We start from the raw sequence: 8,883 nt of genomic DNA, 5'->3' as shown, positions 1-8,883 counted from the left end.
TTCCCTTTAGTAGAATTACCACTTGTGGTTTATTTCATCTATGTTGTCTAAGAACAGTTTTAAAAATATGTAATTTTTAGTTTTGTTGACCTCAGAATGACCAACATCAAGCACTGTTCAAAGCCAGACCACAAGCAGACTGTTAGGAAGTGAGTCACCTGTATTTACCAGCACGCCATCTCTATTTACCCCTCTTCCCCAGTTTCCTGACAGCCATAACTGCTGCCATGGTCTCCAAGAGGATATCCTATGAATTCAGCCTTGCTGTTCTGCCTGAGGAAGCACATAATTGCTTCTTTCTGCTGCTCTGGATTGAGTCCTGCTGCAGTTCCTGGCACGGGACAGGATCATCAAGAGAAGCATTAGTGTTGGGAAGGTCCCTGAGGAAGGCGGGACAGCCCTTCTCCGTCATCTTTTTTTCCCATCGAGGCCGGTCCCCACCGGAGCCTGCTGTGGATCACTAGCCCGAGAGCCCGCAGGGTGGCGGAGGAAGGCCGGGAAGGGAAGGCACGGAAAGGCTTTGCTGCCCCGCCGCCGTCAGTGCTGGAGGCAGCCCCTGAGCATGGCCCGCTCGGCCCTCTGAGGGCCTTATCTAGCTTTCTCTTTCTTTCTTTCTTTCTTTTTTTTTTTCTTTCTTTCTCTCTCTTTCTTTCTTTCTTTCTCTTTATTTCCTTCTTCCTTCCTTCCTTCCTTTCTTTCTTTTTCTTTCTTTTTTCTTTCTTTTTCTTTCTTTCTTTCTCTTTCTCTCTCTTTCTTTCTCTTTCTCTCTCTTTCTTTCTTTTTCTTTCTTTCCTTCTTCCTTCCTTCCTTTCTTTCTTTTTTCTTTCTTTCTTTCTCTTTCTCTCTCTCTCTTTCTTTCTTTCCCTCTTTCTCTCTTTCTCTCTCTTTCTTTCTTTCTCTCCCTTCCTTCCTTCCTTCCTTCTTAAAGCTTGTATGGCAGTTGATTGGTTGACGTTAAAGATATTTTTTGAACCCTATATTGCATAAAAGCTAAAGATCTGGCAGGATTTGTTGGTGGATGAACAAATTCAAACTCAACCTTTTTATTTCACATTCAAATTAAAAATCTGTAACATAATGACCTGGGATGTTCCTTTTTCCACCAAGGCAGGAACAGGGAAGAGATCTCTCAGGAGAACCCTTATTGCACAGTCTCGGGCTTCTGTAATATAATTCGTTAACATGTTTAGTGATGAGATGTTGAAGAAATTTGACCTTTTTAATATTCAGTCATGGGACTTGTCATTCAGTGCTTATGCTGAAAGTTTACACATGTGTTTATAGCATCAGAGGGTCATAGTTCCGCAGACTGACAAAGGCATTGATAATTGCCTATTTAAACATCATTTTTGGCAGGTAGTTTGCAGTAATGTAGGTAAGAGAGTTAAGGTGTGGTCATGACTCTCAGTCTGTAAAAATGGCATGGCTGTAATACTCAAGGTCGCCAGGATCTCTGAATAGTTCTAACGTGTTTTTGCAGAAGTACAAAGTTAGTGAAACCACTTTACACCTGTCAAGGACAGCTGAGGAGTTTAGTGTCTGGAATTAGGCCAGCAGTATTACACAACACCAAGAAACACAAATCTTATATTTAGCTGCTTACCAGCTGAGAAATAAATTTATTTTTCTTTTTTAATTTTTGTGCCATCATAAGGGGAAAAACAAATTTTGGGTTATGTGTGCAATCCATAATTAACAGAGCATAAAATCTGTCACTGTAATAGGTCCCGTTTACAATTTCAGAGAATTTTATGGATCCTATTCTAAGATTAGTGGCAACATTGTCTCCAGAGTTTTTTTTTCAGTGCTTTTCCATGAACAGTTTTGGGAATGGCTATTTAACAGTTAATGGTTTTGATCTTTGTTTCAGGCATTTCAAATTGTCATTAAGCTGTGCTAGCAAATCAAGTAGGATTTTTTTTTTACATTGGGCTGTTTAGTCAAAAATAACTTACAAAATGTTTGTTAAGTTGTAAAAAACCATACAATACCAGGAAAGATCTGGGAGACAGCAGAAGGCTTTGCTTTGCTTCCAAGCAGTGCAATAGGAAGAAGAATGAACTAGTAATGCAAGAAAGATTCACCATTTGAATTGAATAAATGTAAAATTAATTTATCAGTGCCTGATATAAGCCATCCAAATTGTGGAAATTTCTCACAATATTGCATCTTCTTTTTTAGTGAAGATACAGCCATTACGACCAGTGAGTTCTGCCACTGATACATGCAGGAACTGAGATACACATCAAGTTAGTATTACTGGAAGTACATGTGTGAATCTCAGTCAGAGAGAGAGAGTCAATCCTGTTGTATACTAGCAGTTTAAAGACTTTCAGAGAGCTTGCTGGACCAGGACTTTTCTGGCCACCAAGACCGGAACAAGGAAGAAATCTCTCAGCAGAACCCTTGTGACATAATCCCAGGCTTTGTGTACAAGTGGTGGATATCCCATGTGTGCCCCAGGAGATGGTTTCAATGTTAGTTTCTGAATGGGACAACGCAGATGCCATTGTGCTTGTGTGGTACCTGGGGTCCCACTTGTCTCATTCCCCACCATTTGCCTTAAGAGCTGAGGGCTGCCGGATCACTTCTAAGCTGGGAAGTGCTGTAGCAGGTGAGTGTGGAACCTAATGTTAGAGGTTTTGGTGAAAAAAAAGAAAAAGTTGTGGGATGGAAGTGTATAATTGCTTGGTCACTTCATAGAAAATAATTTCTGCTTTGTGGATAAGTGAATTGGATGTGGAGCTAAAACTTGAATAGATAAAGTCAGTAACTTTTTTTTTTTTTTTTAATAAAGATTATTTATTCCTGGCCTCAGCAAGAATATGTAAACTGTAGAACAAGTTCTGATAAAAGAGAAATTTCAATGTATTTTTTTCTTATAAATCTGTAAGTTAATACTTTCCCTTACTTCTTACAAGTAGTCATTTTAAAGGGGAAGAGACATTCTCTGAAGATGAAGGTAAATTGTTTTTTTCTTGAAGATCAGAGGGGAATTGTCCTTTTCCTCCTTCTTTTCTTTTTTTTTTTTAATTTTCTTTTTTATGATGATTCCAATAAGCTGATATGATTAGAGGCTAATAGTTTTAATAAAATCAGAATTGGTATCTATTTAAAAAGACATTGAATACATTCTCCACCCTTATAAATATTACGAAGCTACTATTTATTTTACAAAACCCTTCAACATCATCTAATGCGAAGCTTTAGAAAAATGGCAGGCATTACTCTTTCAGTATGAAGGTGCAAGAAGTGCCAAGGATTACTAATATTTTCCTTAATTGGTGTTTGACACTGATTGTCTCTTCCCTAAAAATAACTTAAAGAGTCAGCAACAGTTATTCACTAACTGGTTTTAAAAAAAAGGAATAAGAAAGAAAAGAGGAGAGATGTATCCGGAAACAGTCCGTCATTCTCATATCTTTGATATCAGATGTCAATCTGTCTTGAGAGTACATGACTCAGGTCTTTATAGCCCTGTGAATCTTCTTTAAAAATATGGGCTAAATATGAACAGCTAATGGAATTTGTCTGTGTCCCTCATTATGATAGAAATGTTAGCATCAGCTACAGGGACAGCTGTCACTTCTTGATTATTGTGAGGCGACGAGTAGACATGTTCCCAACCTTTGAACAGGTGCAAACTAGACAGGTTTATTGAAACATGATAACCATGATTATACAAGTATGTGGGGCATTGGGATCTGACCACGTGATCATAGAGAGAAAATCTGTTAAATATTTGGAAATGTCAGTTTGGTTTCTAACTTGAAAAGAACGTATGAGTCAGAGCTGTCAGTTTAAGTAAATTGACCTCTTTGGGGATGTCTGAAGTATCAAGGGCAGGGGCATTTAAGATATAAATTCAAAAGAGGATTCTGTTATCACAACTGCTGCAAACTTACCCACTTTCATGTAGGAATCTGTATGAGTGTAATTATTCATATTGTTCTTCTCTATGAATGATTTTTTACCATGTATCCAGTATCCTCTGTTATTGGTGAGTTAAATATAAGGTCAGACATTTAGCATTTTTGTCTGATCTTGGAATGTTGGGAAAAAAGAGATTGTCCTACTTTCAGATCACTGTATTATCTTTTGTATTGTGGTGAGAACATGAGTTTGAGCCCTTTCAGCATTCAGGAGGCGGCCTTGTTTCCACGAAATTTAATTGCCATGAAAAACCTTTTGGCAATAAGCAGTGAGATCCAGCGCAGCACTGCGTTCTGAATGCCTCGAAGGTTTTGCCTTTTTTCCTTACATGCCAGAGTAGAGCCATGATTGATTTGACAGCCTGTTATTGGCCCAGATGCTACCAGTGTAAAACATATTTTACTCAGTCCTTTCTTCTGCCTAGAGCAGGACAATCACTGTTACAAATTTTGCTAACAGACATCAAAATCCCCATCTGCGTTTAGGTGTGTTTTTCAAAGAACAATGTCAACAAGGTCATTAAAACTCCACGTTTAATAAGGGAACTGACCTCTTTGGCATTTTTATGGACTTGTAAGGAAAAACAGCACTGTGCATCAGTGCACCATTTCTGAAGCACTACACTTTCATACTCTGTCAAGGGTGAAAGTAGCTTTGGATTCAAAAAGGCCAGTAGTTAGTAAGCAAAGAAGAGGAAGTATGTCAAGAAGGCAATTATCAGAGCCAGGTGGTGTATGTGCTCATAGAGAAGAATCTCATAATGAGCCAGAGTGAGAATGGAAAAGGTTAGATGAATTATGAGTCAGAGAAGAAACAACCGATCATTTTTAGAATTATAATCCTGTGTTAGGATCAAAGAATCAATCGACATCCCTGAGATTGTGTAGTCAAGCAGAAGTTTAAAGAACTAACCCTGTTAACACAGTGCAGGATCCTTACCTGGTTTCTCATTTGAGTTTAGGGAAGAGAGAAATTGTTATGAGCCAGCAACTAGATCAACTGATAAAAGATTTTGCTGGTGTCTTAGTGTGTAACTAGTTTTCACAAGTTTTGCTCTGTCTGTTCTTTCTTTCTGATGATTGGTTATTTATGCATTTTCTTTCACTTTGAGATTCTTAGAGCTTCTTTATTTCAACCTCCATCAACTTTGTGTGGAAAAATGTTTATAAGGCATCATGCCACTTTCCCGTTCATACTGTAACTGCCTTGCCTGCTGGTCTGAATTTTGGACTGTGTGCTACCAATTATTTTTTTATTCTCAGTACAGTGGCTGGTATAGTTGTACCACCTCTGCTTCTGAGTGTTCTTGTAAGATATGCTTTTCTTATAGGAAGAGTTAAGGTAGATAGTGGGAGAATTTAATTTTGAAACAATTATAGTTTTCACCTCCTACATCCTACTTGTGTAAGGTTTTGAACTGGCTTGCTCAAACAGGTGCAAGAGATCCAGAGCAGTGAACAGGGGCTCTCTGTAAAACTGACCATGATTTGGAAGGTAGGGGTATTGCAGCAAAAGGAAAATTAAATTGAGGCAATTTGCAACAGTAAAACAGCAGAAATGAATGCAATTCTTGGAAAATATTAGAAAGCCAAAATAGAAGTGTCTTAGTTAACTGTCTCATATTTGGCAGTTTTATCCCACTCTCAACTTTCTTAAATCTGCAAGATGTAGAAGTAAAAATGTTAGAAGTCCAAACTCCACAGGATAGAGCAGTGGTGAGAATTATTTGTGACACTGCCAATGAGAGAAATTTCATTCCAAAATATGATTACTAAATAGATAGCATTCATTTATAATTGCTGAATTGAATGAGTTCAATATATAAAAAGGTTATTTTGCCTGTAAGTGGAGCAAAAGACTGTGATTTGTTCAATCACAGATTCTCTTTGGGATCTATTCCTTCTCACAGAAAACTACCTATGCCTGTGCTTTCTGTATCTGCACAGTCTGCAAGCACCTTGTAATTACCCTGGCTGCAAAGCTAGTGCTGGGGCACTTAGATTCCTTTCTCTATGCAAACAGACTGAATATTTTTGTGCCTTGTGACTGAATATTTCTGTGCCTTGTACTGCTTGTCAAATACTGACACCCTATAGGCTTTGCATAAAGTCAGAATATTGCTCTTATTTGTGATACAGAAACTTGATTTTGGCCTGAATGTGTGGAGGCAGTTTGGCTGCATGTATTACCTGTTGTTTTTCTTTTTTTTTTTTTTGTTGCCATTGAACATATTGTTCCAGTCATATCTCTTTAGTATATCTGGCGTAATTATTATTTAACTATTTAACTTTATATAACTGCTGGTTTAGCAGGATAATTAAAAACCTCTTAAATCAAATATATACTAAAAAGATTAAAAAAAACCAAACCAGAGAATGAGACATCTGTATAAATCTGGTTTTGAACAGTGTCATGAAAAGAAAAACTGTGAAAACCTTGCAAAATATTTTTCGCCTCAGAATCCTATTGGTATTTAGTGAATATTTTGTTTTCTGAGTAATAAATAATAATCTTTAACTATTCTACAGTTTCTGTGTTTTGTGATTTGTCACTCTAACACTCCTGTAATTTTGTCAGCATGTGAACTGTATGAAACAGTGTTTCTTTCAAGTTTTATTTTGGACAACTGTTCTAGCCTGTGCCAAAGAGAGCATTTTTCCCAGAGTAACGTAATATAGTCTTTCTAGACTCTCCTAAAAGCTCTACTGGTCTTTGCCCTGGTGTGCCAAGAGAGGGAGGATTAGGTAGGGTGCGTGTAACTAAAACCACTCACTGAGTATGCTGAAACAAATGTGTGCTTTACCATATATAGAAACAAAATCCTTTGTGAACTCAGACATTGTGTAAATCATATTATTTATCCAGCATATGCTGTGGAGGCAAAGATTTTAGTTGGTGCCACTGACCATAAACTGAAGACTTGTATGCATTTTATTTCAAAACTTCATGCATTAAAAAAAAAGGAATAATCTGTGGAAATTTCTTGTTAACAATTTCAAAAGAAGCTATCTGAATAGCTTTCTTGGATGACAGAAGTTAAAAAAAAGAAACAGAAACAGGCAAATCTGCAGAGTACGTTGCCTTTAGAGATAAAATTTGCTGGATACAGGCCAACACGTGTTTTATTTCCCACCATTTTATTTATAAATGAATGAATGCACTAGGTAAATAATGGTCCTGTCCTTGTGTAAAAGCCCCCTAAAATGGAGTTTAAATCAAGTGCATGTGTTTTACAAGCAAGTCAGATCTGTACAGCTGCACAGTTGTTCCCTTTGATATGGTTTATAGAAATTTGAACCAGAAGTCTTGATCAAACAACTCTGAGCATTGAAACCTCTGAAACCGGTTCAAATTCTGAGACTGGATAAGCAATTGGTAATTTAATTTCTGTTAAGAAACCTTTCCTCTATAAAACTTGCAAGCAATGCTTCAAGCTTTGTGTGCTTTAGAAGGCATCGTGATGCAGTAGGAGGAGATCAGTTGGTACTGAGGACCTGACATCTTTGTTTATACATGTTTCAGGGATGGTCTGTTCAGTTCTATTTTGATTCTATGGATTAAGTTCCAATTACTGGTTGATATGCATTAGCAGTGCTCCCAGAAAACAAATTCTGGTGGAATTTCATCCTAAATGAAACCACTCTGTGCACTCTGAAGTTGTTGTGTGATGTGAACCAAAACACAGTCACTGGAAATAACACAGTTTATTTCAATAGCATACTTCTGAACTGAACAAAAGTTCTAGTCTAATTTTTTAAGTGATGAAATGTGGTTGAAAAAAATGAAAGAAGCTATTTAGTTGATGGAAACAGTGTAGTTTCTTTTAACTGCTTTAGAGAACTTTTTTAGGTCCCAGATTGTTGGCAACACTGAATTACTTGAAAGACCAAAAAACCAAATTTGTCATGTAACAAGTGATACAAAAGTACCATATAAATTAATATGTGTGTTTTCAGAGGCAATTCTTGGCTTTTTTGTGTGGAGTATTACAGTTTCATACAAGTTTTTAGCATCTCCCAGAACAGCCCTGCTGTTTATGCAGCAATAGCATAGCTGAGGAAAGCTTTTCACACCTGTTGATCAATATCTGAAAAGTCGAGATAACAAGCATATGAGGTCACACTTCCTACCTCTCTCTCCGTCTAAAAATAAATGCCATGTCTGCCTTTGGCTTGTAATATATATAAGAAAAGTCCAGATGCAGCTGAGAGGCATAGTAGCATCGAGCTATCATGATTGAATGGCTGTGTCATTCCGAAGCCAGAGGATAAAGTGGGTTGTTCTTCAGCTGGACACTTTGTTAAGGATTTGTGCCATGAATCACTGAAACCCTACTGAGATAAAGAATTCGGCCTTGAACATGCCATAGAAAGAATTCTATCTTCCTCTCACATTTAAAACTCTATATTCAGTTCTCCCAGACTGAAGTGACTGTAGGATGAGATTTCCTATTTTTCTCCTCTATCAGGATCAAGGATTTCAGAGTCTGCATTAACTGAAAATTGTAGTTTCCTTTATGTTACATTGGTGTAAAGGTTTTCTTATAGGTTGGTACTTGCAATTAGATAGGCTTACCTTCTAATTCTACCAAAGTCACATCCAACTTCAAACATCTCGAAATAGCACTGTGTCATGATGCAATACCACTGAACTTCCTCCAAAGTTTTAGGATCAGGTCACATTCTGTGACTTCCTTGTAACATAACAGTCCTTGTATCTGCATTCCCAAGAGTTTTCCCACATTTGTAACTGGCATATTTGGCGTGTTAGAGCAGTTTTTGGTGTTTAGTTTTGAAGGCACGTGATCTCATTCTGTTTTAGAAAGCCCAGGTTATATACTCAAATGCCTAATAGAAAAATTGCCTTTTGTTCTTGCCAGGGGTTTGATAAGTCTGAAGCAAACTGCTCTGTCAGGGTGAAATGCCAAACTTCTGTTATTGTCAAGTCACT

The sequence above is a fragment of the Pipra filicauda genome, unplaced genomic scaffold (genome assembly GCF_003945595.2).
Source record: "Pipra filicauda isolate LSUMZ 115617 unplaced genomic scaffold, ASM394559v2 scaffold67_size6003252_pilon, whole genome shotgun sequence".
Lineage (NCBI taxonomy): Eukaryota > Metazoa > Chordata > Aves > Passeriformes > Pipridae > Pipra > Pipra filicauda.
The sequence above is the reverse complement of the archived record's forward strand: the minus strand, read 5'-3'. Positions refer to the sequence as shown.